This window comes from Sciurus carolinensis, chromosome 12, assembly GCF_902686445.1.
Source record: "Sciurus carolinensis chromosome 12, mSciCar1.2, whole genome shotgun sequence".
In the NCBI taxonomy this organism is placed as follows: domain Eukaryota; kingdom Metazoa; phylum Chordata; class Mammalia; order Rodentia; family Sciuridae; genus Sciurus; species Sciurus carolinensis.
In genome coordinates, this window is record NC_062224.1 from 33284797 (window position 1) to 33309928 (window position 25132).

The 25132-nt window shown below is 37.7% G+C and overlaps 1 pseudogene; it reads right to left on the reverse strand.

Moving 5' to 3' along the window:
• Nucleotides 1–18783: 18783 nt before the first annotated feature.
• Nucleotides 18784–19386, reverse strand: LOC124961801 (40S ribosomal protein S5-like; annotated as a pseudogene).
• Nucleotides 19387–25132: the final 5746 nt, after the last annotated feature.

The window sequence follows — 25132 nt, forward strand, 5'->3', positions numbered from 1 at the left end:
GGACTTCTCTCTGAGACCTGGCTTTGGCACACTATGCACAGAGCTTCTCATGGGTGCATGTTTATGTCCCCCCTTGAGCTGGTGCATAATAAATCCCAAAGGACTTAAAATTAGCATACTACAGTAACACAGCCACAATGTTTATAGTAGCTCAATTCATAGTAGATTGTGGAACCAAACTTGATGTCCTTCAACAGATGAATAGAAAAAGAAACTGTGGTATATATACAAAATGGTATATTATTCAGTCATAAGGAAGAATAATAATATGACATTTGCAGGTAAATGGATGGAATTAGAGAATATCATGCTAAGTGAAATAAGCCAATCCCTAAAAACCTAAAGCCAAATGTTTTCCCAGATAAGTGGATGATGATATATAATGGGGCTGGGCAGCTGGGGTGTGAGAGGAGAATGGATGAAATTTAGATTATATAGAAGGAAATGAGGGAGAGGGAGGTATGAAAAAGTGTGTTTTATTTTTAACAGAACAAGCTCAGCTTTGATACCTCTTTCATTACTAGTTGATAGAAATACACCATAATTACACAAGGATTAGTTTAAAATTGTTAGGGACAGACCATTTGAACACAACTAAGAAGTTTCAAGAGCTCTGGAGCTCAAAAACAAGTATTTAAGTCCCACTTTACTTCAAAATAGATGGTTCTGAAATTCTTTGATGAGTAAGTATCAAAAAGAACAAACCATGTATTTTTCAACTCTAATCAGAGACATTTGGGACACAAAGAGAATGAGCAAAAAGGAAAATAAGAGAAGCTGAAGATCAAAACACAAGTGAGGAAAGGTATGGATGTATATATAAAAGGAAGGAAAAAAAACCTTAACCAAACAAGTAAATCCAGCTCCATGACATACATCCCATGCTTGTATAAATACATCAAGATAGATTCTTCCATATATAACTAAAAAACAACAATAAAAAGTACAAACAAACAAAAAACTGAAAGGAAGAGTTATGAAAGGAAGTAATGAAAGTTATGAAACAGTGAAAAGGAACATCATTCCCTCTAAACTCCTGTTCACAGCAAAAAGAGCAAGGCTGATGGTGCAAAGAAGCCACATGTGGACACAGAGGCTCACACCTAGTGTGCTGCTGCACAGGCAGCCCATGCTCAGACAATGCAGTGGGTTTTCCACTTTCACAAGTTCTGTAAATATGTACTATAATAGTGTAAACTTGGAGGACCCAGAACATTCACTTTTAAATTTTTTACTGAATAATCTTTACTTGAAAAATATGTGAGTGGCTTTCTGATTTCTAATCTGCACATCTGCTTATTTGCAGAAGTGCTGTGTAAATGAATGAACACAGTTGATGTACTCACTACCACTATCAAAGGGAGCCTATACTAGTCACTAGATGAAGACTGCTTGATCCCAATGCTATTTAATGGGGTCTCAGCAAGTATCAAAATACAAATTACTGCCCAACATAAGTGTTTTGTTGTATTTCTGTTTCCATTAATTAACAATTTTTAAGAGAGTAATCAAAACAACATACATAATTTGAAACTCATTTTGACAACTAAAAAACTACAATTACATACCCATTCTTCCAAGTTCTCTCTGATTGATGAATTTCTCCCACTTCTGCAGGGTGTCCACTACAAATCCCACAAGTCCATTTCTTCAACATTTTCTCTTATTCAACAATTATTTATTGCCTATGTACTGTGTACCAGATCTATTCTAGGGGCTAAGTAGTGCAACTAGTAATAGTTGTAATTTTAAAAATTTTCTCATCCACATATTCTTCATCTTCTATGAGACTATATTATTTTTATAATTTAAAAACAAATTAGTAAGAACTCACTTTTAATATTTCTCCATAGCATGTAAAAAGTTAATTCACTGCACATCATAGAAACCTGAAAAACTCTGCTTATTGTCTGACATTGCCACAAATTGTTGTTCATCATTAATCTTCAAATTCTTATTGGGTGTGGTGTCACATGTCTCTATTCCCTGCAACTTGGGAGACTGAGGCAGGAGGATTGAAAGATTGAGGCCAGCCTTGGCAACTTAGTGAGATCCTATCTCAAAATAAAAAAAAAATAACAAAAAGAGCTGGGGGTATAACTTAGTAGTAAAATGCCCCTGGATTCCATCCTCAGCACCAAAACAAAACAAATTCCTAAGTTTTCCACTAAAAATTCTTGCTAAGGATAGTGATATAGTTCTAGCTTTAAATTAAAAAAAATGGTGACATAAGTGTGTGACACTGGAAACTCCCATTTGAGTGCAATAATAGTCATAGCTGCAGTGAGTACGAAGTTACTGAAACAAATTGGTTCAAAGTGAGATGGAACAGAGAAGCCATGATACACACATCTTAACATAGGACACCCAATAACTGTAGGCTGACAAATGATGCCCTTCCCTCTACTGAGCACCCAGCAGACACTGGGTGAATACTAGCATATGCAAGTCCTTTCTTTTTTTTTATTGTAAACAAATGGGATACATATTGTTTCCCTGTTTGTACATGGCGTAAAGGCATACCATTTGTGTAATCATAAATTTACATAGGGTAATGTTGTTTGATTCATTCTGTTATTTTTTCCCTTCCCCCCACCCCTCCCACTCCTCTTTTCCCTCTGTTCAGTCCTTCCTTCCTCCATTCTTGCACCCTACCTAACCCTAACTCTAATCCTAACACGAACCCCTCCCACCCCCCATTATGTGTCATCATCCACTTATTAGCAATATCATTTGTCCTTTGGTTTTTTGAGATTGGCTTATCTCACTTAGCATGATATTCTCCAATTTCATCCATTTGCCTGCAAACGCCATAATTTTATCATTCTTTATGGCTGAGTCATATTCCATTGTATATATATACCACAGTTTCTTTATCCATTCATCAATTGAAGGACATCTAGGTTGATTCCACATTCTGGCTATTGTGAACTGAGCAGCGATGAACATTGATGTGGCTGTATCTCTGTAATATGCTGATTTTAAGTCCTTTGGGTATAGGCCGAGGAGTGGGAGAGCTGGGTAAAATGGTGGTTCCATTCCAAGTTTTCTAAGGAGTCTCCACACTGCTTTCCAGAGTGGCTGCACTAATTTGCAGCCCCACCAGCAATGTATGAGTGTACCTTTCTCCCCAACTCTTGCCAACACCTGTTGTTGCTTGTATTCTTGATAATCGCCATTCTAATTGGGGTGAGATGGAATCTTAGGGTGGTTTTGATTTGCATTTCTCTTATTACTAGAGATGTTGAACATTTTTCCATATGTTTGTTGATTGCTTGTAGATCTTCTTCTGTGAAGTGTCTATTCATTTCCTTAGCCCATTTGTCACTTGGATTATTTGCATTCTTGGTGTAGAATTTTTTGAATTCTTTATAGATTCTAGAGATTAGTGCTTTATCTGAAGTATGGTAGGCAAAGATTTTCTCCCACTCTGCAGGACCTTTGCAGCAAAGGATAGTTTCCTTAGCTGAGAGAAAGCTTTTTAGTTTGAATCTATCCCAGTTATTGATTCTTGCTTTTATTTCTTGTGCTATGGGAGTCCTGTTGAGGAAGTCTGGTCCTAAGCCGACATGTTGAAGCTCTGGACCTACTTTTTCTTCAATAAGATGCAAGGTCTCTGGTCTGCTTCCAAGGTCCTTAATCCATTTTGAGTTGAGTTTTGTGCATGGTGAGAGATATGGGTTTAGTTTCATTGTGTTGCCTATGGATTTCCAATTCTCCCAGCACCATTTGTTGAAGAGGCTATCTTTTCTCCATTGCATATTTTTGGCACCTTTGTCTAGTATGAGAAAATTGTATTTATTTGAGTTTGTGTCCGTGTCCTCTATTCTGTACCATTGATCCACCTTTCTATTTTGGTACCAATATCATGCCGTTTTTGTTATTATTGCTTTGCAGGAGAGTTGAAGATCTGGTATTGCAATAACCCCTGCTTCAATCTTTCTGCCAAGGATTGCTTTAGCTATTCTGGGTTTTTTATTCTTCCAGATGCATTTCATAATTGCTTGCTCTATTTCTGTAAGGTACATCATTCGGATTTTAATTGGAATTGCATTGAATCTGTATAGCACTTTTGGTAGTATGGCCATTTTGACAATATTAATTCTTCCTATCCAAGAACATTGGAGATCTTTCCATCTTCTAAGGTTTTCTTTAATTTCTTTCTTTAGTGTTCTGTAGTTCTCATTGTAGAGGTCTTTCACCTCTTTTGTGAGATTGATTCCCAAGTATTTTATTTTTTTCGATGCTATTGTGAATGGGGTAGTTTTCCTAATTTCTCTTTCTGAAGATTCATCACTTATGTATAAAAATGCCTTAGATTTATGTGCATTGATCTTATATCCCGCTACTTTACTGAATTCACTTATGAGATCTAAAAGTTTTCTGGTGGAATTTCCTGGTTCCCTTAAGTATACAATCATATCATCAGCAAATAGGGGTAGTTTGAGTTCTTCTTTTCCTATTCGTATCCCTTTAATTTCTTTGGTCTGTCTAATTGCTCTGGCTAGAGTTTCAAGGACGATATTGAAAACAAGTGGTGAAAGAGGGCATCCCTGCCTTGTTCCAGTTTTTAGGGGGAATGCTTTCAGTTTTTCACCATTTAGAATGATGTTAGCCATGGGCTTAGCATAGATGGCCTTTACAATGTTAAGGAATGTTCCCACTATCCCTATTTTTTCTACTGTTTTGAGCATGAAGGGGTGCTGTATTTTATCGAATGCTTTTTCTGCATCTATTGAAATAATCATGTGATTCTTAACTTTAAGTCTGTTGATATGGTGAATTACATTTATTGATTTCCTGATGTTGAACCAACCTTGCATCCCTGGGATAAAACCCACTTGATCATGGTGCACTATCTTTTTAATATGTTTTTGTATGCGATTTGCTAAAATTTTGTTGAGAATTTTTGTGTCAATGTTCATTAAGGATATTGGTCTGAAATTTTCTTTCCTTGATGTGTCTCTGTCTGGTTTAGGAATCAGGGTAATATTTGCTTCATAGAATGAGTTTGGGAGGGTTCCCTCCTCTTCTATTTTATGGAATACTTTGAGAAGTATTGGAATGAGCTCTTCTTTAAAGGTTTTGTAGAACTCGGCTAAGAACCCATCTGGTCCTGGAGTTTTCTTTGTTGGTAGGCTTTTGATGACTTCTTCTATTTCATTACTTGAAATCGGTCTACTTAAATTGTGTATGACCTCCTCGTTAAGTTTAGGCAATTCATATGTCTCTAGAAACCTGTTGATGTCTTTGAAATTTTCTATTTTGTTGGACTATAGATTTTCAAAATAGCTTCTAATTATGTTTTGTATTTCAGTCGTGTCTGTTATGATATTTCCTTCTTTATTCCGAATTTTAGTGATTTGGGTTTTCTCTCGTCTTCTCTTGTAACTGTGGCTAAAGGTTTATCAATTTTGTTTATTTCTTCAAGGAACCAACTATTTTGTCAATTTTTTGTATTGTTTCTTTTATTTCAATTTTATTGATTTCAGCTCTGAGTTTATTTCCTGTCTTCTACTACTTTTGGTGTTGGTCTGTTCTTCCTTTTCTAGGGCTTTGAGCTGTAGTGTTAGGTCGTTTATTTGTTGAGTTTCACTTATTTTATTAAATGCTCTCCATGAAATAAATTTTCCTTTAAGTACTGCTTTCATAGTGTCCAAGAGATTGTGATATGATGTTTCTTTGTTCTCATTTACCTCTAAGAATTTTTTAATTTCCTTCCTAATATCTTCTGTTATCCATTCATCATATAATAGCATATTGTTTAATCTCCATGTGTTGGAGAAGTTTCTGCCTTTTACTCTTTCATTTATTTCTATCTTCAATCCATTATGATCTGATAGAATACAAGGTAGTGTCTCTATCTTCTTGTATTTACTAACATTAACTTTGTGGCATAATATATGGTCTATTTTAGAGAAGGATCCATGTGCTGCTGAGAAGAAAATGTATTCGCTCTTGGTTGGATGCTATATTCTATAAATGTCTGTTAAGTCTACATTATTGATTGTGTTATTGAGATCTATGGTTTCTTTGTTCAATTTTTGTTTGGAAGATCTGTCCAGTGGTGAGAGAGGTGTGTTAAAATCACCTAGTATTATTGTGTTATGGTCTATTTGGTTTCTAAAATTGAGAAGGATTTGTTTGACATACATGGATGAGCCACTGTTTGGGGCATAGATGTTTATGATTGTTATATCTTGCTGATTTATGCTTCCCTTAAGCAGTATGAAATGTCCTTCTTTACCCCTCTGACTAACATTGGCTTGAAGTCCACATTATCTGAAATGAGGATGGATACTCCAGCTTTTTTGCTGAGTCTATGTGCATGGTATGTTTTTCCCCATCCTTTCACCTTTAGTCTATGGGTATCTCTTTCTATGAGGTGAGTCTCTTGCAGGCAACATATTGTTTGATCTTTCTTTTCAATCAAATCTGCCAGTCTATGTCTTTTGATTGATGAATTCAGGCCATTAACTTTCAGGGTTATTATAGAGATATGATTTGTATTCCAGGTCATTTGGTTCATTTTTTAAATTTTATTTATTTATTTATTTATTTGACACACCTTGGTTCCTCCTTTATTTGACAGTTCCTTTAGGATAATTCCTCCCTTTGCTAATTTGCTGCTTTGTTTTTTATCTCTTCTTCATGGAATATTTTGCTGAGAATATTCTGTAATGCTGGCTTTCTTTTTGTAAATTCCTTTAGCTTTTGTTTATCATGGAAGGATTTTATTTCATCGTCAAATTTGAAGGTAAGTTTTGCTGGATATAAGATTCTTGGTTGGCATCCATTTTCTTTCAGAGCTTGAAAAATGTTGTTCCAGTCCCTTCTAGCTTTTAGGGTCTGGATTGAAAAATCTGCTGATATCCGTATTGGTTTCCCCCTGAATGTAATTTGGTTCTTTTCTCTCACAGCCTTTAAAATTCTGTCTTTATTTTGTATGTGAGTTATTTTCATTATAATGTGCCTTGGTGTGGGTCTGTTGTAATTTTGTGTATTTGGAGTCCTATAAGCCTCTTGAACTTGATTTTCCATTTCATTCTTCAGATTTGGGAAATTTTCTGATATTACTTCATTGAATAGATTGTTCATTCCTTTGGTTTGTTTCTCTAAACCTTCCTCAATCCCAATAATTCTTAAATTTGGCCTTTTCATGATATCCCATAGTTCTTGCAGATTCTGTTCATGATTTCTTACCGTCTTCTGTTTGTTCAACTTTGTTTTCAAGGTTAAATATTTTGTCTTCAATATCTGAGGTTCTGTCTTCCAGGTGTTCTATCCTATTGGTTATGCTTTCTATGGAGTTCTTAATTTGGTTTATTGCTTCCTTCATTTCAAGGATTTCTGTTTGTTTTTTTTCAATATCTCTAACTCTCCATTGAAATGATCTTTTGCTCCTGTATTTGCTCTTTTAACTGTCGATTGGTGCTATCACTCAATGCCTTCATTTGCTCTTTCATCTCATCATTCAATGCCTGCATTTGTTCTTTCATCTCATCGTTTGCTTCCCTGATCATTTTACTTATGTACATTCTGAACTCCCTTTCTGTCATTTCTTCTGCTGTGCTGTCGTTGGATTTTATTGATGTAACATCTAGATTTGTTTGGGGCATTTTCTTCCCTTGTTTTCTCATATTGTTCAGGAATCAGTCGGTCATTAAGGTATTGCAGATTTCCTCTATTGACTTATAATGTCCCTGAAGATTGCTAGTATATCTCCTCTTATCCTTCAGTATCCTGAAGTCTTGGAGGAAGTTGATAATGCGGTGCTCCACAAGGAAGCTGCCTCTCTAGGTTTGGTGACCCTCAGGTGGGGTATATTCCTTGATAGTGGGCAGAGGTACCTCCACTTGTTGACCAATGGTCATCCAAAGGGGAACTAAGCTGCGGGCTGAGGCAAGGTCTGTTTGGGCCTGTGTCTCTGGTTTTACCGTCCTTGTGGGAAAACCTCACTTGTCAGGGAAGACTCAACCGGTGGGGAGGTCTCGCTGGTCAGTTCCCCTCCTAGAGGTTCCCCTCAATCTACAACTACCGCCTGGGCTGGGCTGTCTTCCTCTGCAATGTTCCCAGGGGCCCGGACCTACCTCCTGGACCTGGGAGCCTCAGCCTTTGCAGAAGAGTCTCCTTAGGCTGCCTCTCCTCAGAGAATCTGCCTGCAGTCCTGGAAACTTTGCTCCACCCCTAGGCGTATCTCTGTGCAGCTCTTCAAGCAAGAAACCGCCTAGGTCCTGGGACCCTGCTCTGCACCTAATCACCTGGCTACGCGGACCCTTTTCTGAGCCACCACCTGGAGCCCTGTACAATAGCTCCGAGACCCAGAGACCCACCACACAGCTCTTCCTCTGGACAGCCGCCCTGTGTTCCTATGCAGTCACTAGGAGTCCAAGCAACTCACTTCACCTCTTCTCCTCCCGCCAACCGCCTGTAGCCCTAGGCAGTCTTTCCAAGTCCAAATGACCCGCCCTGTTCTTCTCCTCCTCGGGGTATCGCCCTGTGTGTTCAGGAGCAGTCGCTCGAAGACCAAGCGACCCACCGCGCTCCTCCTCCATGCAGGCCACCGGTGTTCAGGTGCGGTCGCTTTGAGTCCAAACAACTCACCACTCGCCTCCTCCTCTGGTAACCACCTGTAGCTCTGATGCAGTCACTCCTAGACCAAGTGACCCACCGCGCTTCTCTTCCTCTGGACAACCCCCCGGTGTTCAAAAGCAATCTCTCTGAGTCCAGACAGCTTGCCACGCAGCTCCTCCTCAGTCAGCCGCCCGGAGCCCCAGTGGTTGCTCTGAGTCCAAGCGCTGTGCTGAGCGGCCACCTCTACGATGTTCCCAGTGGTCCATGTTTACCGCTCCAGTGGGGGAGGGGCATCTCACCAAGTAACTCTATTCTCAAAGTTCCCTGCATTCTGGGGCTACCGCCCCATCCGGGACGCCTCCCCAATGGGAGAGACTCACCTGGCAGCTTTGAGTTGGTCCCAAGTCTCTCACTATCTCCTCTTTGCAATCCTACGTCCTGGAGCAACATGAAATGCAGCCGCCCTCTAGTCCACCATCATGAAAAACCCTGCGAGTCCTTTCTTAATTAAGATCTAGGGGAAACACACACATAAGTATACATGTATATGTACAAATAAATATGAAGTAACCTTAGTCTAAAATATTATCACAATGACTAATTTTATAAACTACTGAATGCCTTTGGCTATAGACAATTAGAGAAAGAACTGTGAAAGAATAAAGAGAAAGAAGCAAGAAAGACCCAATGAAAATTAACAACTGGTCTCTTCTGGACAGAGACAGCACACCTGATTAATATTTAATGTGAGCTTGTATTGAAAGATTGCTCACTCTGGTTCATCTCCATTCCAATAGGTTTACCTAAATCATTTCACTGAATTCTCACACCACATTATGGATTCTGCAGATGGTGGAGGCCTCAGGGTAGACACTGTTGGGGAAATAGAAATCAACATGGAGTTGTGTGGGTACTGATGGGGGTGCTGTGTGCTACAGAAGGAAGGAACAGATCAAGAGGGCTTGATAAAGGCCCTCTTAACAAAAGTTCTCAATTTTAATTACCTGAGTTTCTGGATTTAGTTGGAATACACACAGAAACACAGACAGACAGACACACACACACACACACACCACAGCACACACATACACGCATGATTCAGGACTTGCCTCCAAGAATATTCTTCTAGACAAATATAGAGAAGTTATTGTTCTTTCATGAAGTAGGCAGGACCATTACCATTATAAAACATTAAAATGTTTTGGGTTAGCACCTGCTAGAAGGAGTAAATCAATAAATAACTAGTAACATAACATTTGTTAATGTACAAAAATTTCTTCTGACAGTTGAGACTTCCATACACATCAAAACTATTACAACAAGGGCTAGGGTTGTTGCTCAGTGGTCAAGTGCTTGACTAGCATTCGTGAGGCACTGAGTTTGATTCTCAGCACCACATATAAATAAATGAATAAAATAAAGTTCTGTCAACATCTAAAAAGTTTTAAAAAACCATTACAACAATATGCAGCTGTGTTTTACCTACAGTCACTCCGTAACAAAACCCATGTAAGGTACATCTCAACCTAAAGCAAAAGCACCAGCCTCTGGAATCAGCTCTTCTGGCAGCCCAGCAGCTCTTAGAGGAAGTATGGGACTAACAGTTGGAATCCAACACACTGCCCTGAACAGTGAACTATTTACATCTTTACAGCTAGCTCCAGAGAACTACAAAATGGATAAAGAAATTCCTTATCCAATTGATTTAACCTTAAAAATATGCTCATTTCAGTATCTTACAGATGCATATTTCTTACTAATGCCAACTTTTGAAAATACATGTCTGTAAAAGGGGAACATGATGATGTGTGTGAGAGAAACCAATCCAGTCAAATCCATGGAATATCCATACATAATGGAGTGGGAATGGGGAAGGGCAAGAGAAAATCAAGATGAACATTTTAAGTCTGGAGGAGATGGATGCAGAGATAAATCACAGCAGGGCAGATTAAAAAGGGACAGAAAGACACCAAGGCCTGTATAAGAAGGAATGGAGACAAAGACCAACAGACAACAAAGGGGGAAACCTAGGAGTCTTGTAACAAACCTGAGTCATACCAACCTTGATTTAGGATGTCCTTGTTCAAAATGTTGCCACTCAAGAGAGTCAATACTCAGCCCTCCACATCCTAAAAATGTTGCCCAGCAGGTTAAGAGGTCACTACCAGAAGCAGCAGAATTAAAGCTTTTGAGAAAATCATTGAAATCCTTGGAACTCTTCCATTACTGACATAGCTTCATTTTTCAAGTGAGAAAACCAGGACCAGGGATTCCTGTAGCCTCCTCACCTCCATCCCTGTCAGGGTACCACTTTACTTTCTATGAGATTGGCTCTGCTCTGAATGACCTGCAAAGTCCTTGACCCTCCTCCACCCCCAGAGTGACTACTTCAGTCTCAAATCCTCCAGGGAGTCTTCCTCACTGCTCCCCACCAAGGTTGGCCTGGGTTTCTTACCTTAGGTCACTGAACAGTCTATTTGGGGTGCTTATCTCTGTGATCCTCCAAAAAAACTGATTCCTAAGGATAGGAATGGATTTTACACATTTCTACAGGTTCAAAACTTAATGCAGGAGAATAAAATAAATGTGTATGAATCAATTCATTGACAGTGAAAGAAAGACCTTGGATTAGAACCAGTTGCCCCAGCTCTGGTCCCCAGGTCTTGTTTCAAGCCCAAGGCACATTAAATTCCAAGCAGCATGTGATATTCAGAAAGAAATCTTAAAATGTATAAAATGATTCTAACCCAATTTAAACATATTCCAAACATAATTCCAAAATAATTCCTTCATTCTCTATTACTGTAGTTCTTCATACCAGATCCTTCTGTGAAAAGGAAAAAAAAAATCCCACTCTCATGTAACTGTGCCCTATTATGTAACAGGGACATAGAAGCACTGTTCCCAACCTAGCCAATGATAAACTATACCCTTACGCTGTATGATTGACAGTCCTTATAATTTTATCCTAGGGAGAACAACTGCAGAGATGATTTTTATTCATACCAGTATTTGATCCTTTTCCTCAGTAATATACTAGATGGCACTAATTTCTATGGGTTAATTATATATTCCTGCAAATAGAATAGTTTTTCTTTAGCTTAGTTTTGCTGAATTTACAGAGCCAACCCAGAGGAATATTACAACCAAAAGAAAAATTATTTTACCAATTTAAAAACTGACTTATTTTCTTCAGAAATGCTTCTATGCCCCACCCTCTTGAATGTACACAGAACTTTTGTCTTTCTGTGATTTCCTTTATAGCATTTTTTAAAACCATATAGATTACCAACTTTATTTTATTAAAAATTTTCCAACTATGCTTTTCATGGGCAGCTAGAAGGTAGCTAATGTAGCCATTAGTCAGAGAGCTTATTTAATTGCCTTGAAGGACATAACTCAGAATGGACATCATCAGTATGTGACATCCTCCTGAAACTTCACTTTTATTATTGGTATTGTTTTATTATCCATACAAACTTGAATGGCACATTAAGTGTTGGAAATATCTGTATTAATACAAAAAATTCAAGTGCAGAGACAGTGGTGAGCAAATAAAATTCTTCTATCACAGATATAACCATTAAGAATTACCTGATACCTTTGCTTTAACTTTTAGAACACCCTTGAGAAGAAAATAGTAAATAATAAATGTCAATGAACAAGTTTTTTTTTTAATGAAAACAGTCTCCTGAACATGCAAGATGACTGCCTTCAATGATCAGTACAATGTATTTCTTAGAATATCAAAGCCACTTTATACAATGTTTAGAAGAGACAAAAGTAATGCCAACAGTTTCAAAGCCTCATAATGCTTGGTCTTCATCCTTTAACACTACTTCTTTGACATTTCCTGACTTGGAAAAAAGAAACTGAATTATGTTTGTATATAAGGAAAATAACAATTTATTGTACATTATCTCTTAATGAAATGCTTTGGGGATGCCAGCTAGTGTTTCTCCTCACAGGAAAACAGGGAAACCATTGCCACCCTATGGCCTTCTCCAAGTCCATGCTTTGTGATGGCAGTGAGCAGGTGTGCTCCTTTTCTTTCAAGGCTCTTTTCTTCACCTCTTTCTAAGGTTCAATGTAGAACATTTTTCAAATGTACTCTTTTGACAGCACAGGCTCAAAAACTCCTGCTCTGGCCTGGTGCAGGAGCATGCACCTGCAGACCCAGTTATTCTGGAAGCTGAGGCAGGCCTGATTGAACCCAGGAGTTCAAGGCCATCCTGGGAAGCATACAGGAATCCTGTTAGCAATCAAACTGTTTTCTTGCGTATGCTAGGTGAGTGTTCTCCAAGAGGAACCATATCTTCAGCTTTTCAAACTGTTTTCTTTTGCTTGGTAAGATGCTTTACAACAAGTAGCATTTAGAGCAAAGCATTGATTTTATTAAAATTAATCCACATGTTTTCTCCTCCTTTAAGAATTAACATCGACAGAACTTCACAGTGATGATGTATCTCCCAACTTCAAATCAAGTCAGCTCTCCATCAGAACCTTTCATTCACCCATCAAACCAATCATCACTCTGCTTATTTAAAGAAAATAGCATTTAATATATGGTTGCCAGATGAAGAGATTCCCAAGTCACGGGGATGTGTTTTTTCCTCTACTATATCATCTTCCTTTAATACAGATTTCCCAGCACAGAGGAACAAGGGCAAAAGTCTATCCAGGGATACATTTGAACTCCATGATGGGCTGGTGTGCCAGATATTTGCAGTTGTCCCCAATCCAGCTGTTCATAGTCCCTTCTTGCTGAAGAAACAAAGTGGGAGAGCAAGAAGTAAAGCAGTCACTCATATGAACAAGCACCTTCTATAGATTCTGAGCACTGTTGTAGGTGCCCAACAGAGGAGAAGAGCATTCCTTGCCCTTGTGGGAATTCTTACTGGAGGAGACAGAGGATAAAAACCAGTGTTGAGCAATATGAAGTGCTGTGGGGCAAAGGCTTAGTTGCTGGGGTGGTGTTGAGCAACTGAACATTAGCAGATTACTATTTTGTCTAAGACAAGGCCTCCCTGGTACCTCTTTCAGACACCTGAATAAACTGAGGAAACAAGCCATTCAGGACGATCATTCCTGTGTGTGTACATGCTTATTAGTGTTATAAAGGCATTAGCCAGAATTTAGAACTGTTATCAGCTGGTGGGTTAGTGTGACACAATCTATACTCTCAGGACTAGAAAGAGGAAAGGGGAAAAAGGCATTTTATCTTATGACAAATTACTTTATCTATGTCTCTTTAATGTTACAGTTAGGGTATTATATTCATTTTTAAAAATAACTATAACCTGGGGATTCAGCTCAATGGTGGAGTGCTTGTCTGGTATGCACAAGGTCCTGGATTCAATCCCTAGTACTACCAGAAAGAGAGAAAACAATGCCATGATATACAGGTTTTGTGAAAAGGAGGTACTGGGTCTGCCAGAGTTGAGAATTTGTTCCTGCTGGGGTGTGTTTGCTCACTAGGTCATCACTGGGTACCAATTCCATGCCAGGGCCTTCTGTTTCTGGACTTAGGGAGTCAGACTGAAATTTAATAGGTACAAATAACTATAGTTTGTCAAAGTAATATAAAGGAAGCAAACAAGGGACTTCCACAGAGGTAGGAAATGTTATTTAGCTATGAGGCCTAGGGAAGAACTCCCTGAGAAGGCCCCAAGGAGGAAGAGCAGGCTGCTGGAGCAGCTCTGAGGCAGCATTTGACATTTGCAACATGTCTCAATAGGGACTAGACACTGTGCAAATGCTCAACAGCCACAAGTATTTATTGGCTGCCATATGAACCAGGTGGAATGATGAAACGAAGAGGGCTCTGAGAAGCTAGGTCACAGGATCGTGGGTGTGGCAGGGAGGGGAACAACTATTTTCTGTACTTCGAAATGCTTTAAGGTTTCCATTAATAAAAAAGAGAAAAGGGCAGGGATTACCTTCAAAGCCACTTCTCTTTGTCAGTTTCCTACAAATTATTTGCCTTAGTTTAGCTCATGTAAAGCAACAACAGATCCTAAAACTTTTGGAAAATGCTTTTAGAAGAGCTAAAATATAGGTTGGCATCTCCATCAGTTTCTATGGCCCTAACATGCCCCTCTACCTGAAGTCTAAATAATGGCAACAATTCGAAGATTTATTAAATGGAGACAAAGTGTACTCTAGTGAAGAGTCAATATGATAGGCCACTTGGGCTCTCAAAAGAATCTAAAAATACTAAAACCCTCATCTGCTACTCTGGTTCTTCTAAATGAGAAGCTGACCATTAATTATGATAACACTGATCTCACAGGGCCAGGACATCAGTTAAAGTTCCTGTAAGGTTTTCACTTCTTTTGAACCACTAGGAATAAGTGATCTAAAAATTACACTCAAATTTTAGTTGTTGAACTTTTCCTTCTTAAATGTATTTGGTCCTAATTAATTGTTTTAAAAACATCAGTTGCCCCAGTTTCAGCCCTGCCAATCTCTTTCAATAACACACAAGAAACTGAAATGCCAGGGACCAGAGCAAAGAGGCAGCACAGGCCCCAATTTCCCCAGTGAGCCCATCAGCCAGCACATCACCACATGCAGATCCACATAATCTTTATACAGCTTCTTTTTATTAGGGCCTGATAAAACACACACACACACACACATACACACGCACACACACTCCAGGAAGACAGGGGCACTTGGTGTCTGTCTCATTCTTTCTTGATGGGGGAAACAGTCTATTCTCCTACCATAAAGAAAGTTAAGAGAATAAGCTGCTGAAGAGGAGCAGACTGTGAAGGCAACTCAGCCTATGAAATAAAATTCTGGGATGGAAAACACTTGGTCAGCAGGTTTATATTCTTATTCCTAACCAGCTGACTAGTGTTCATATTCTCCTGGCAGGCAAATTTTAGCAACTTGGATTTTGAAGCAATCTTCCCATTCCACTCTAGGTAACATTGTTCATGACTCATGGTGCCAGAATAAAATAATCATACAAATTTTGCAGTTTTGTTTGTGGCAAAAACTGAAATAGAAAGACTTTATGCCTATCAACAGTTAATGGTCGAACAGAGTATACTTATACTGTTGAATAGTATCCACCTATTACAAGAATGTGCTTCACATGTATTGTTCTTGAATGATTTGCATTAAAAAAATGCAGTACTAGCTATAAGGAATGTAACGTAAGAGCAAGTGGATATAATGACATATATTTCAAACTCTCTAAAATCTGTATGGCCTTGGGTTAAGCAATGGTTTCTTAGATATGACATTGAAGGAGGAAGCAACCACAACAAAGTAGAAACACTGGAGTACATCAAAATTCAATACTTTAATGCTATAAACAATATACAGAAAGTGAAAAGAAAAGCCAACAAAATGAGAGAATATTTTGAAATTATATGTCTGAGATATAGGATCTGTATCCAAAACACATGAAGAAGTCTGAAAACTCAATAAAAAGAACCCAATTGAAAAATAAAGTTTAATAGATATTTCTCCAAAGAGAAAAATGGCCAATAAGCATAGGAAACGATGTTCAACATCTTTTCAACATCCATTAGTCATTTGGAAAATGTGAATCAAGACCACAATGAGACACTACTTCCAAACCCACTAGATGGCTATAATCAAAAAGAAAACTCAAGTGTTGGCAAGGATGTAGTGAAATAGAAACTTTATACACTGTTGGGGAGAATGTAAAAATAATACAATTGCTGTCATGACTATTCAACTGTGCTAGTTCAGGGCAAAAACTGCTATAAATATGCAAATATGTATATTTAAATTTAATGAGCATGACTGAGTTCCAATAAAATTTATTTATGATATAATAATTTGAATTCCACATGATTTTCATGAGTCATAAAAATATTATTTTGATCTTTTTAACCTATATAATATACATACATAAAAACCACTCTTAGCTCATGCATGGGCTATACGAAAACAGGCAAAGCCAGATTTGACCCACTTTTTTTTTTTGGTTTGGGATGATGTACTCAAAACAGAAAGTGTGTGGTGTGTATAAGGTACTCAGAGCATTTCATGTTTAGGTTTCAGTATTACATCATCTTTCAGTATTACATCATCTTTCAGTATTACATCTTTCAGTATTACATCTTTCAGTATTACACACACACACACACACACAAAATAAAACAAACAAACCTGAGTCCTCTTTAAGCAAATACTCTTCTGACCACCTTAGCTAAATTTTTCAGTGTTCTCTGTTTTGCCAAAGAGCTAATTTTACCTTTCAGTAAACTTTTATCATACTTCAACTACTATATTTTCAATCCATTTCATCATTTCTAAATGTTAATTCTTGCACATTTTCTTTGCTAGGAAGCAATAAATGCTTTCAAATTCATATATGGATAAACCTTGCCTTTATTATTAGAAAATGTCAACAACCTAAGCCTGAGGAGATCACCCTCATCTCTGCATAAGTTACTGGGACTATGTCATTAACAGTCTTCAACAAACTTTAAGAAATAAAGTGCTGACTATTTGACATTTCCCAGCTTTGCTAATATACAAAAGGTACAAGCAGTACTATCAGTACTGGAGGCAGTAGGAGCAGGGACAAGTTCATGAAACATATAAAGTAAGAAAGGGTTCCTAAAATACTGAAGTGTCTGTTCTTCCATTAAACCTGCCTAAACTGAATTCCTGCAGCTCTGAAATTGCTTCCTATGCCTCTATTCAGGAAGGGTAACTATAGGATTTGCGAGGGTGAGCAAGCCACATTAACCCTTGTCAGGAACACTTGGTATTCTCACAAGACATCTGAAGAGGCACAGATGGTACAGTAACCCTTACATGTGCATCATCTGTGTCTGCTAATCCTGGCATACCCAGCAACTGAGGAAATGAACAATGTGTAATCATCTACCACGCTACCTGTGGTTCTTTTTTTACATGAGACTGATCTTTTGGATCCTTCTGCTTTTTGCCCAGTAGAGGCCATCTGATACAAAAAAGGAGCTTATTTTACATGACAGAGCAGAGCAGATAAACATGAAGGGATTTATCCTGGACCAAGTCCATCACTTATGCCTGTCAACCATTGCCAACCTGTAACAAGGGAAGCTATGACATGACAGATTGCTCTTCCAGACTCATCCCAAGTTGTGCAAATATCATGCAGTTAAAGCTTTTCTTTAGGGTCTTAATGATGACCCAATATTTTACATTTTTACTTTATACTATAGAGCCTGGTACCAGAGTCAGACTCAACACATGCTATATATGGATTCTGAGTATTCCACTTAAAGGTGTAGACAGTATGGTGTGTGTAATGTGGAGTGCTTAATACAGTGGGACAGGTGTGGTGGCCCAGGGTCAGCTGGGTGTGATCCCAAGTCCACTGCTTATTGTATTAACCTAACCAACTCACTAATTCTAAACCTTTTCTCATCTGACAGATGTGAATAACAATGTGTCCCCTCCCTTTCCCCCAGTATTAGACAGCCCAAATGACAAAAATGAAACTCCCTTGCAAACCATTAAACAGAAGTTATCTTCTTTTCCCCTAAACTCTCCTGCTCAACATCAACAGCTCTCTTCTGTTCAGTTCTTCAGGGTTTGATAAAGAAGTGTGCTTAGTCTATTTCATTTTGTTTCATTTTTTGAACAGCTTCATCTTTGGAGACATAAGGGTCTGACTGTAATTTCTCATGGTTTGGTATCCCTACTAGCTGCCCCTCTTTGCTTTTATCCAGCTCTCCTACCCAACAGTAAATTAGCGCATGTGGACACACACATACACATGATTAAAAATGTAAGCTTCTTAGAATATTTTCTTTGTAGCTATTCTGGAATTGCCTGGCACTTCATTGCTGTTATTCACTATAATAAATAAGTAGCACATCAGCCAACTGCCATTAGAAACTTGTCTGAATGATCCCTATCTATCAAGAAGCTCAGAAACCAATGTATTATATGTAGAAAGTAGAACTAAATGCACTATTTCAATTTTTATATACACAATATGCTAGTTTCTCTACTTTCACAGTTTTGGGTCTGTGGCAAACCATCTTTTAGTTTATTTTGCACATTGATTTGCTGTTTTACTAACTAAAAATACCAACATCAAAATGTACAATTATTAAGCAATCTCAAAGATACAAGTGATTTGGTCCTTATTTTTTATTTTATTTTATTTTACTTTTTTGGAGTTGTCCCCAAAGGAAAACAGTTTATTGGTCAGCAGGTGAAAAATCAGCGGTTGGACTTGACCACACGCTCCAGGTCATCCTTCTTGATGGCATAAGAGTTAGAGGAGCCCTTAGTGGCATTAATGAGTTCATCTGCCAGGCACTCAGCAGTGGTCTTGATGTTCCGGAAGGCAGCCTCATGGGCTCCTGTGCACAGCATCCAGGTAACCTGATTCACTCAGCGCAGTGGGTACAAGCCCACGGCCTGCCTCCTCACAGTGCTAGCTCGCCGGATGCATGTCCAATCCTTCCAGGGGCCACTATTGATGATGGCATTCACCAGGACCTGCAGAGGGTTCTCACCAGTGAGGAGGTGGATAATCTCAAAGACATGCTTGATGATGCACAGTCACGAGCTTCTTGCCGTTGTTGTGGACATGCATCATCATGGAGTTGGTGAGTCGCCATGATGGGGCACTGTTTTGCAGAAGCGCTTGGCCGCATAGAACCCTGCACTGTAGGGCAGGTATTTGGCATACTTCTCCTTCACCACAATGTAATCCTGCAGGTAAATGTCATTGATCTGCACATCAGTGCTCCACTTCCCAAAGAGCTTGATGTCAGGGGTCTCTGCAACTGCAGGTGTGTCTGTGTCCCACTCTGTCATCCTGAGAACACAGCCGGGGAGCCTTGGTCACCCCGCGTGCACCACGTGCCACACTGGCACAGACAGGAAGAGCTGATTTGGTCTTTAAAACAAAACAAAACAAAACAAAAAACACAGTTAATCGACAGTAAATGCCCTCCATCTTGCTCCATTTTTTGTTCTCTTACAGCCCATTCCTCAACTCCCTTGGCCAAGGGAAATTGCTTAAAAAGCATTGAAACCTATCTGTCCATCCCTATGATGGCTCACATCTAAAACATTTTACCACATTCTGTACCTCATATCATTCCTTAAAATCTCTCCTATACATATATTTTCCTAATTAAAAAATATTTCAACGGGTTCACCTTATCCTCTTGAGAATATTTATAAGCACAAACAAAAAATTGCATCAGTGAAACATGATTTGTGTTTTTCAGAGACCCTGAAATTCCCTCATTACAAGTTAGAGCTGCCTGTTATCAAAGGATCCCTTTTCCATAGGATACCAGAGTCTCCTTGGGAGTCCTCCATATAAGCAGAGTCACATGCTAAAAACTGTTCAAATGTGACGGGAAGTGACCACCTTCATTAAGTACCTCTGGCTCTTTGAAAATCTGTGGGAAGATGTGCAGTCTATCATGGCTTCTCCCTAGCATTCTGCTGCCCTGCCCGTGTCCTCTGAAGCTGTGCTTTTGCAGGTCCTCAGGATGCTGCTCCTGCTCATCCTGCCAGCAGCATCCCACTGGAGTCCCACACACAGTGCTTAGCCTTCACACTCTTGGCTATTTCAGCAAGTGTCCAGCCTAGTAAAACACTGGGTTGGTGAGTATTATTGTTGCACTTGTGGAACAGATCCAATGAGGGGAGACCTCATTATTGGTGACAATAATACATAACTTCAACTATGGCACAGCTTCCATGAATATATATTTTCTGAAGAATTCTGATGTTTACATTTTCAACAGGAATTTGATTCTGAAAATGGTTCTGCTTTAGATTGAGAGTGTTTAAAGCTATGGGTGGAAAACTATATTCTAACTTCTAATTATATAGCATGAGATTATATGCCTATAATTTTTAAGAGGAGTTTAACAAAGTACAGCTATATACTCTTCATCTGATCTTCCATTTTTGAACCAAGGTTTTAGATATTTAGTATCAGGTCAAGTACTTGCTACAAAATAAGCAGATTGGGCCCATGACATAAGAATCAAAGTCTCCATTTCTCTGAATCATATGTCAATGGTAACAAATTTCAGGAAAAATGTGAATCATTAAATTTTCCTTAAAATTTTTGGTCATGACAGAATCAAAGTCTCATAATTAAAAAAAAATTAAAGCTACCAAATCCTGTCAGCCAACTGTTGCTGATTTCCCTCAACAATGGCAGAGTACAAAGGCATCAGACATAAACTCCAGTCACACATATTAGTGACTATACAATTCTCAATTATCTATTTTGTTGTTGGTATAGATTGAGCATTGCTAAGCTGAAAATCCAAAATTTTAAATGCTCCAAAATCTGAAACTTTGAGCACTAACATGATACTACAAGTAAAAATATTCCAAGGTTGACCTCAAGTGATGGTCACATTCAAAATGCAGGTACACTAAAAATACTGCATGAAATTACCTTCAGGCTATGTGTACATAATTTGATAATAACAGAAAAGTCCCTTTTACCATGCAAAGTACCACAGACCCAGTTTCCAGGGATTAGTAGCACATGGATATCTTAGGAAATTCATGATTCAGTCTATCAAATCAATATAAAAACATTGTATTTTTTGTTTATTTATTATGTTTCTCTCAGTGAGATATAAGCCTCAATGGGACTTTGAACAGGGACTTAAATGTTATGCCCATTTTTTTTTCCTCATCTCCTAGCAAATATCTGGCACAGAATAGGGGCTCAATGTTAAAAGTTGCAAAATGTTGTTTTTGGAAACTTATCCTGTAAGTTAGTTCTTAGTTTCAAATGTCATCAACAATTTAAGTAATTCAGGATAGAATAATGATAGTTTTCTATCAAAAAAAAAAAAAACCTGTTCACCTGTAAGGTGTAGTTACCTAGAAAGGAAGACATGAAAATGGAAATAAAATGACAACATTGTTTAGACTATCCTATGTGAGTTTTTTCAGGATGCAATGTGCTGTTTTTTCTGTTATGTCTTCTGAAATTGTGGCTGTGTGTTACAGCTGAAAGGACAATCTTTTCTGATGCCTCAGATTAACTTTATGTCAAAGATAATATGCATTTCAAACCTCATTTATAAAGACAAATTAGAAATTGCTAAAATATTATTTAGCATTTTGGACCCTTCCTTGCAATAAATTCATTTGATAAAGCATTATTAACTCTAATCACTTATATTGGTTTTATTTACTTAAGTGTCTCAATCTTTTCTTCCTCTAGTGATGTTTTCCTCCATTTGATTCACCCATAATGAGGATCTAAATATATTACTGAGAACTAATAAAGTTCTATGTGATTCTTTTACTTTATCTCCAAATACATCAATTCCATATGAAGAATGAGAGAAATATAGAATTGATGTACTTTAATTCCAGTAAATTATTTAAAAAAATCAAATTGGTTTTAGTATATGAGTAAGGGCCTATGGATACTCAGGTGTTTTAACTGTTTTAATAAAGTTTTGTTTAGTTTGTATGCTTTATTTTTTGTACTGACCAAAATAAAAATTACCTCTAATTTGCATTCTACTCAGTTTTAGATGTGAAGTAAAACAATGTTCTTTTTATTTTGTTTGCTCTTTATGTTGATAGTAAACTTAGTGTAAGTTTCTGAAGTCAAGAACTTTCTGTCTCAGGTCCCTCATGCAGTCCATAGTTGTCTTGTTATGACCAACCACATGCTGTGGCAGCTGCCATTTCCTGCTGCTGCAAATTGTAAATTCTGCTGTGCATCAATTTCATTTCTGCCTCAGAGAAACTTCACGTAAGTAAGCCAGAGATTAGTTTTATCTAACTTCAGTATAGAATAAAACTTAAAATGCTCTAACTTAATCAAAGGCAAAACCAACACACATTCAGACAAAAGATTCATCAATGATTTTAATTAATAAATAATGATGCTCCAGAACTGTCATTTATTATTGCTATATCAGTAGAAATTTAGAAAAGTGAGATACATGCATGGAACTTAGTCATTTTTTATCCTGTTATTATCTTTATTTATATTGCAAATATTTTATGAGTTTAATCTTTTCATAAGCATCATCAATTTAAAGCAGTGGTTTCTGATAGGAGTAGCTGATTATCTTGCTTCACAAGGAACGTTTGCAAACTCTGGAAATATTTTTGTTTGTCAAACCTGGAAGAAATATCATTTACCTCTTTCTAGAGGCCTTCTGGTAGAGGCCAAAGATATTGCTGGAAATTCTACAATAAACAGGATCATTCTTCACAGAGAATTATCATATTATCAGTAGCATGGAGGCTGAGAAGTTTTGCTTTTTGTTTTAATCAAAAAAGATCAGAAATATTCAATGGACTTGCATTTATGCAAATCTTTTTTATCCCAAGTGTTGATAGAAAAGAAAAAAAAAATTCTCCACAATGTTTTTTATTGTTGTTGACATAAGCCAGAAACGTATCTCTCACCATGCACGAAACTAAACTCAAAATGGATCAAGGACCTCGGAATCAGACCAGAGACCTTGCATCTTATAGAAGAAAAAGTAGGTCCAGAGCTTCAACATGTCGGCTTAGGACCAGACTTCCTCAACAGGACTCCCATAGCACAAGAAATAAAAGCAAGAATCAATAACTGGGATAGATTCAAACTAAAAAGCTTTCTCTCAGCAAAGGAAACTATCAGCAATGCGAAGAAAGAGCCTACAGAGTGGGAGAAAATCTTTGCCAATCAGACTTCAGATAGAGCGCTAATCTCCAGAATCTATAAAGAACTCAAAAAACTCTACACCAAGAATGTAAATAATCCAATTGACAAATGGGCTAAGGAAATGAATAGACACTTCACAGAAGAAGATCTACAAGCAATCAACAAACATATGGAAAAATGTTCAACATCTCTAGTAATAAGAGAAATGCAAATCAAAACCACCCTAAGATTCCATCTCACCCCAATTAGAATGGCGATTATCAAGAATACAAGCAACAACAGGTGTTGGCGAGGATGTGGGGAGAAAGGTACACTCTTACATTGCTGTTGGGGCTGCAAATTAGTGCAGCCACTCTGGAAAGCAGTGTGGAGATTCCTTAGAAAACTTGGAATGGAACCACCATTTGACCCAGCTATCCCACTCCTTGGCCTATACCCAAAGGACTTAAAATCAGCATATTACAGAGATACAGCCACATCAATGTTCATAGCTGCTCAATTCACAATAGCCAGATTGTGGAACCAACCTAGATGTCCTTCAATTGATGAATGGATAAAGAAAATGTGGTATATATATACAATGGAATATTACTCAGCCATAAAAAATGATAAAATTATGGCATTTGCAGGCAAATGGATGAAACTGGAGAATATCATGCTAAGTGAGATAAGCCAATCTCAAAAAACCAAAGGAAGAATGATATCGCTAATAAGTGGATGATGACACATAATGGGGGGTGGGAAGGGTTAGTGTTGGGGTTGGAGTTGGGTTTAGGGAGGGGGGCAGGAATGGAGGAAGGAAGGACTGTATAGATGGAGGGGAGGGGTGGGAGGGGTGGGGGGGAAGGGAAAAAATGGCAGAATGAATCAAACAACATTACCCTATGTAAATTTATGATTACACAAATGGTATGCCTTTACGCCATGTACAGACAGAGAAACAACATGTATCCCATTTGTTTACAATTAAAAAAAATAAATAAAAAAAATAAAATGCTGTTTAAAATCAAATATAAAATAACCTCTAAAATTAAGGCAAATACACAATGATAAGGTTTACTAGAGACTAATGAAAATACTTGCAGCTTCAGTACATTTTATATTTTTTAAGTTTTGTGTTCATTTAAAAACTCCCTACAGAGAAGCAGAAATCTAAATTAACATGCTGAAAACCATGAAGTAGAGCAGTAGGGAAAATTTCATAAGATATTATATTGAAGTAGATTTCCCATTTTCAGTCACAGACCATTATCTGTTTATAATAAATAAATAAATAACTTCCTCAGCTACACTCTTAAGTATTTAAGGAGCATAGATTAACACCTCAAAATATAAATATTTAGATTATCAATTAGGACAAAATCTATTATTTTAATTTTGATTTTACAGTTTTGGCAATTCTCTTCCCACATGGATCACAAAGTGAGTCTTCCTTCTATTTTTACTTATCTTTATTTAAGTACATAAATAAATTCTAATAATATAATGTTCCAGTTTTCAGAATCTGCTATAATGCTATTAGAACAATCACTGTTGACTTGAATTAATAATTAATATAGTTGTTCCTATTGAAAAAGAAAAATAATGTTTCAATTCCATTAATAATCTCCATGTTGGTGAGAAAGTTCCATTGTGGATAGTAAGAAAAATTTCTGATAGTGCATTCAAATGATCTGTGAAAAGGAAAGAACACTTTTCCTTCATTTTAAGAGACCACAGTCACCTGAAATCAAAACTAGGCAAGAAAGAAAGTAAAAGAAAGAAAGAAAGAAAGAAACTAAACAAAGAAAGAAAGAAAGAAAGGAAGGAAGGAAGGAAGGAAGGAAGGAAGGAAGGAAGGAAGGAAGAAAGGAAGGAAGGAAGGGTAAAGAGAGGGAGGGAGTGAGGGAGGAAGAAAGA